This window comes from Solanum tuberosum, unplaced genomic scaffold, assembly GCF_000226075.1.
Source record: "Solanum tuberosum cultivar DM 1-3 516 R44 unplaced genomic scaffold, SolTub_3.0 scf00523, whole genome shotgun sequence".
NCBI classification, from domain to species: Eukaryota; Viridiplantae; Streptophyta; class Magnoliopsida; order Solanales; family Solanaceae; genus Solanum; species Solanum tuberosum.
In genome coordinates this window covers 30,005-37,505 of record NW_006239444.1, presented here as the reverse complement: position 1 = coordinate 37,505, position 7,501 = coordinate 30,005, and positions in this window count along the sequence as shown.

Genomic DNA, 7,501 nt, shown 5'->3' with positions numbered 1-7,501 from the left:
TATGATAGCTAGTATAATACCAGAAGAGCATAACATAAGGGTTAGTCAACATAAGTCATATGACATAATCATAAGAGATACTTCATGAAAAATAATCAATAAGCATAAGAGAAAATAACATAGTCATAAGCATAGTCTCCAACATAGGCATCATATAAGCATTAGTTAACCTTTAGTCCTTCATATCATAATAGGAAAATCTCATAAGTATCTTCCAGTCATAATTGTGCAATGCGTGGATAAGACCCCATAATCCCATAGATACTAACAATCACCTTAGGCCATCATACATACCTACCATCTTAGGTCTCATCCGTAGCTTACTTCTCATAGACAAGGGAACATTCACTTTAGGTCACAAATGTATTGAAAGGCAACTATAGCAACAATCTAAACTAAGCATACATCATAAACATAAGTCATAAACATATTCAATCATATAGACCAACATAACATAAAAGGAACATACCATGAATACCCTCAAAACATACTTGTGCAATGCATGAATAAGATCTCATACTCTCACTCACACTAAGTAAGCTTCTTAAGTAACCATAGTTCATAATTCAAATTCTTGTTTTGGGAATTATTAACCGACATAGACCATGTGAGCTTAACACGGAATCTGGTGTCTACCCCACACTGAAAAGGGATTGTCCTACTTGCCTAAGGTAGAACCATACTCTTAGCTTAGGTGGATACATTAGCTAAGTAACCTATGAGGGCACGTAGTTTATGGGATAAGGGGATTGCTACTAGAAATCCAGCCTCTAATATCGTGAGTGCTTCCATCGCACGAGATTGCTCCTACGAACCCGGCCTCTACTAACGTGAGGGCTTCCATCTCAAGAGACTACAATTACAAACCCGACCTCTACTATCGTGAGGGCTTCCATCTCATATAAATATCCACTCAGTTCTAAGCATAATTTCCATTGAGTTCATATTAAGTCTTGACTTAAATTCATATTTATGGAAGAGTGTTTTGACACTCAATCCAACATAAGTCATACTAAATCTGATAGATTCAATTGGTGAGATTAGTCTTCCAACCTTAGAATCACTACATGTGACAAACCTTTCACATCATATCATATTCATGCATAAGTGTGTATATGAGACTAACCTTTCAACAACACAACAACTAGATCATGAGCATATTAACTTTACTTTCAAAGTGTTTGTAAAGCATGTACTAAACTTCATAAAACATGCATAATATCATATCTTTCCCTTTCAAGGGTCAAAGTTCATATTAAATCAACACATCTAGAATGTCTACATTAGACATGGATATATTCATAATTCAAGTAGTTCAATCACTACAAGCATAATCTCATACTTCACCTCCTTGAGGTTCAAAACTTATTTACAATCATCATACCTAGGGTCCAAGCACTAGACATGGATATCATCGTAACTCATGTGATTCTATCCCTTTATTTATTCAAACATTCATGAGGTAGATTATGTGGGTAAAGTCCTTCCACAACAATTCTATCTAATAGTACACCATCATCAACTCAAATTTCCTCTTAGGGCCTTAACCTACAAAATTTATCATATTAGTGTTACCTTCAAACCCTAGAAGTCAACATACATAACTATGAGTTTTTACTCTTAATAGCTCTACTCCTTAAAAGTATCTTATGAACATAGATTACAAGGCATTCTAATCACATGCTTTATTATTTAGCAATTCTAGTCATAAATCACCATAAAGGTTGAACATCAAGCTTCACTAGTCATGATCCAACATATATACTATATTCTAATTTAAATTATGTCTACAAGATTTCATTCATGAACAATTACTATACAAGTCATCAATTCTAGAAGATCAGCTATGAATCCTCAATTTCACCTTTCATGGCATAAACCCACATTACTACAATTTCATCAATTACACTAGGGTTAACCATGGAAAACATATAATATCATCATAACATCGTGATTCAATACTAAAACAATCATAAATAAGTAATATCCACTCAATTAGATTCATACTCAACACTACCCACAATATAGGAAGAAACCCTAGCTAGAATTGAGGTTCATCTTCATAATTGGGTTAAATATAGGGGGATCCATCGATGAATACACTATAATAACTTGATTATAAATACATCACAATGCTTACAACAATGGAGTAATTTACCCTTACTTGCTTCTCTTCCTCTTTCTCTTCCTCTTCCTCTTCTTCTTCCTCCTCCTCCTCCCCCTCCTCCTCCTCCTTCTTCTTTTTCTTCTTCTTCTTCTTCTTCTCCTCCTCCTCCTCCTCCTCCTTCTCCTTCTCCTTCTTCTTCTTCTTCTTCTTCTTCTTTCTAGAGAGAGAATTTCTTTGGAGGGAATTGGGTTATTTGGTGAATTGAAAATAATGATTTAAAGTCCCTTAATTAATGGTCTAATAGCTTTATATAGGTGGTCTAATTACTAATAAAATGTCACCACTTAATAACTGATTAATTCTAGAAACTTCCCTAGAAGTCAACATACATAACTATCAGTCTTTACGCTTAATAGCTCTACTCCTTAAAAGTATCCTATGAACCTAGATTACAAGGCATTCTAATCACATGCTTTATTATTTAGCAATTCTAGTCATAAATCATCATAAACGTTCAACTTCAAGCTTCACTAGTCATGATCCAACATATATACTATTATCCAATTTAAATTATGTCTACAAGATTTCATTCATGAACAATTACTATACAAGTCATCAATTCTAGAAGATCAGCTATTAATCCTCAATTTCACCTTTCATAGCATAAACCCACATTACTACAGTTTCATAAATTACACTAGGGTTAACCATAGAAAACATATAATATCATCATAACATCGTGATTCAATACTAAAACATTCATAAACAAGCAATATCCACTCAATAAGGTTCATACTCAACACTACCCACAATATAGGAAGAAACCCTAGCTAGAATTGGGGTTCATCTTCACAATTGGGGTAAATATAGGGGGCTCCATCGATGGAAGAATCCATGGATGAATACACTATCATAAATTGATTATAAAGCCATCACAATGCTTTCTTCTTCTTCTTCTTTCTAGAGAGAGAATTTCTTTGGAGGGAATGAGATTCTTTGGTGAATTGAAAATAATGATTTAGAGTCCCTTAATTAATGGTCTAATAGCTTTATATAGTTGGTCTAATTACTAATAAAACGTCACCAGTTAATAACTAATTAATTCTAGAAACATCCCTATCCCTCCAACTTAAACCGCCTAAGGACAAGGCTTTATCACCCACGGGACCGCGACCCATGGGCTGTTGGTGGACCCACGGGCCGTGCTATTAATTGACTAATAGCTTTATATAGGTGGTCTAATTACTAACAAAACGTCACCAGTTAATAACTAATTAATTCTAGAAACATCCCTAACCCTCCAACTTAAACCGCCTAAGGACAAGGCTTCATCACCCACGAGACCGCGACCCATGGGCAGTTGGTGGACCTACGGGCCGTGCTATTAATGGTCTAATAGCTTCATATAGGTGGTCTAATTACTAACAAAACGTCACCAGTTAATAACTAATTAATTCTAGAAACATCCCTAACCCTCCAACTTAAACCGCCTAAGGACAAGGCTTCATCACCCACGAAACCGCGACCCATGGGCCGTTGTTGGACCCACGGGCCATGTTGGTCCTCCATGGGTACAGTCCTGCAGCTCCACTTTTGGGATCTTGACCCACGACCCAATCCACAAGGTGTGGATCCCTATACGGGGCGTGGGTCCCCAATCGTGGGTGGGCTGTCTTTTGGGATGATTTGGGTGATTTGCTAGGGTCCTCTTCAAGGACCATTGGTTGGTCCTTGGGGAGTCGTACCTTGACGTTTAACCCCTAAACCCTTCATTCTAAGTATGGGAAATCATATCTACGACTCTAACTCCCACGTCAAGCTCTAGAACCTTTACGTAAAGCTCTAGTTTAACTTACTAGTTTTCTGGGTGTTATAATATCTCGTACTTGGGAACATTCATCCTTGAATGACAATTCTAAAAACTTCTTAAAGGAAACAACTCTAGACTAGCAGCCCATCATGCATGCAACTCATCTAAATGCACATAAACAAGAGAGGAAAACTTCAACTCCAAGATAAATATATTCAATGCAATACAAGTAAGTAGGAACTACATCTAACAACCCAATATGCATGAAATTCTAAATCTACTCATATTCAAAGAGGAACTACTATCTCCAAGCTAAATCTTTCTCAACACACTCTCATGGAGCTAATATGCAATTTACTCTCAAAAAACATTTATTTAAGGAGGAATCTCTCAACTCCAAACTAAGGCATGATCATCTATTCATCTCATGAAGTCAAATATGCAACTCATATTAAATGCACAACAACATGAGGAAAATTAATCATGCAACTTCATTTTCTTTCAAAACAAAAGTTTTCATGAACATGCATCATATAAAGAAATCACGGCCACACATACAACACACATGACTCCTACACATAATACAACTAAGAGGAACTTATCATCTCAAGATCTTAATACTAAAAGAAGAGTACAAGGAAAAAAGATGAGGATGTCGGGAGTTCTCATTGGCCCTTGGCTTCCCAAGTAGCACCCTCACCTAAAACCCTAACTCAAAGATCACTCCTTAACAGCTTCATGGTAAATCCCATCTCTTCTTAAGGAATCTATACATGCCGAATCTCCAACACCCTTCTATATCCTAGAGACATGGAAAACTGAATACACCGGTGCCAATCAATAAGCAACTCTAATTCACAAGAAACCTTACTAACTCCACTCAAGATCACCTAGGATTGTACAAAACCTGTACTAAACTTCCCAAACACACTACACCTCCCAAGGTGAGAATTTCGAGCCAACCTAAATCAGGAACATCAAGAACACTTAACGACCTTGCTATCTAAGCACGTTATCTCCCCCTTGGGAATAAGCCTATACAGAACTCTTCTAAGCATCATTTCTCTCAATTGTAAGGTCGGAGAAAGTCATCACTAAGTTTTCACATCCATCACACAAGATGATTCTAAACCATAATAAACTACACTACTACTATTTTTAGAGGAGTCTAATCACTCAACACATCTAGGCATTACCTACAAACCATATTCATCACACCTTTCAACCTACTCAAAACTCAAAATGACCAAGTAGTGTTCTACCATCAATATCATAAAAAAACAATGAAGCACATTCATACTAAACACAACTTCAAGGTCTAACTTATCACGTCACAAAAGACAAGTAATACCAGAATCTAATAAAGCATAATACACATACTAGAACCATTAGGAGGAACTTGCTTACCCTCTCTCCTCATAGCCTTTTGTATTTGGACAATCCCTCATTTTGTGATCACTCTCACCACAATTAAAGCAACCTCTTTGCTGGCCAAAAATTTACCCTCATGTCTCCTTAAATTCTACTAAGGTCGGATCAAGACAATGCTAAACCATTTCAACCCATATCATCACCTTTGGTGGGATCTACCAACCAATCATATCTAGGTATTATCTAAGAACATTACTCAAAATGACCATATTTAAGATCCATCTTAAAATATAACTAACTCTTTGAAGTTGGTCCACACTTGAACTCTTCTCCCTCACCTTAACTAGGTGGTACATGCAACCCTCAAAGTCATTTTCAAGACAAAACATAACCCAAACTTAGGACATAGACTTCCCCCTTCCACTCATGGAGAGGCTTATTCGGGAACTAAGAGTTTTGACTATATATGTTCTACAGTCACACAGGAGCATAACAATAATTCTACCAATCCATCCTAAGGATGACATCTAAATCTAACATATATAGTCCTATTTTGTCACATAGCCATAATTAGCATCACAACCAGCCTTTTCTCCTTCGCTCCTTATAGCATGAGCCCTTCGAGTAGTCATATCCTAAAGACCATTGGATAGGGAATAGGAGAGAAATCTAATAGAGTTAAACTCTAAGGCACGACTTATAGAATGAAGAAGCGAGATTTCCTAAGCATTCAATAGCCTCCTATTCATAAATGTGGCGTGCTTCACATTTATGAACAAGACTTTACTAGACGTGGTTTGAGACAATCCTAAGACTATTATAAACCTTGTGCTCTGTTTACCAAGTTTGTCACGACCCAGGGGTACACCCTAGATGTAACATGACGTACTTCACCCCGAAGGGGTCTCATACAAGCCCTTAGCATATCATAACATAAGATAATAGAAAAGTGTGGAAATTTAAAACATTTTTCCATACAATTGAAGTCTTTCATAAAAGCAAGCAGAAGTCTATAACTCTTTGTCTCAAACCATTTAATACAACTTTGAATAAATCTTGGGATATAGCTGATACAATAGTCTTAAACATAAAAGAAAGACATATAGGAAAGGTGATCAATCCTCGATGCTTTGAGGACTCACCAAGTCTTCAACCCCTTGCACTTCTAGAGACCTATCCTCAAGAATGGAACTCAAAATTGCCAAACCCTACATTTGTTAAGAATGTAGGAAAGAGTATGCATTAGTACAGAATGTACTAAATATGATCGCTAGTATAATTTCATAAAAGAATAACACAAGGGTTAGTCAACTTAAGTCATATGCCATAATCATAAGAGATACTTCATGAAAGATAATCAATAAGCATAAGACACAATAACATAGTCATAGTCATAGTCTCCAACATTGGCAGCATATAACCATTAGTTAACCCTTAGTCTTTCATATCATAATAGGAACATCTCATTAGTAGAGTCAAGTCATACTTGTGCAATGCATGGACAAGAACTCATAATCCCATCCATACTAAGTATCACCTTAGGCCGTCATACATACTTACCACCTTCGGTCTCATCCTTAGCTTACTTCTCATAGACAAGGGAACATTCACCTTAGGTCACACATGTATTGGAAGGCAACCATAGCAACAATCAAAACTAAGCATACATCATAAGCATAGGTTATAAGCATATTCAATCATATAGATCATCATAACATAAAAGGAACATACCATGAATACCCTCAAAGCATTGTAACAACCCGGAAAATCTAGTAAGATCAAGCTAGAGTCTAACAGAAACTAATAGGTAAAACTAGAGCTTAACGTGTGAGCTTATGAGTTTGATATTTTGTTTTAGGTTGTATATTGAGTTCCCGAGCTTATGTGGAGGTGTCTAGGGGTTAAACGTCAAGGTATGACCCCCCAAGGATGAACCAAGGGTCCTTGAGGGCGACCCTAAAGCCTAACCCCAAGGCTGCCCTTAAAGCAAAAAGTTGCCAAAATCTTGTGAACTACGGATGCAATCCACAGCTAGTGGATTGATCCACGGCTTGTGGTCTTGCTCCGTAGGTCAAGGCCACCAAAACCATGTCTATGACACAAACCTGTACCACTCCGTAAAATGCTAGGGTAAGCTAGAGCTTAACATGTAGTCTAGTAGTCTAATGAAGTTACTACGTAAGGTGAGGGTCTTTAAATAAGTTCCCTAATCT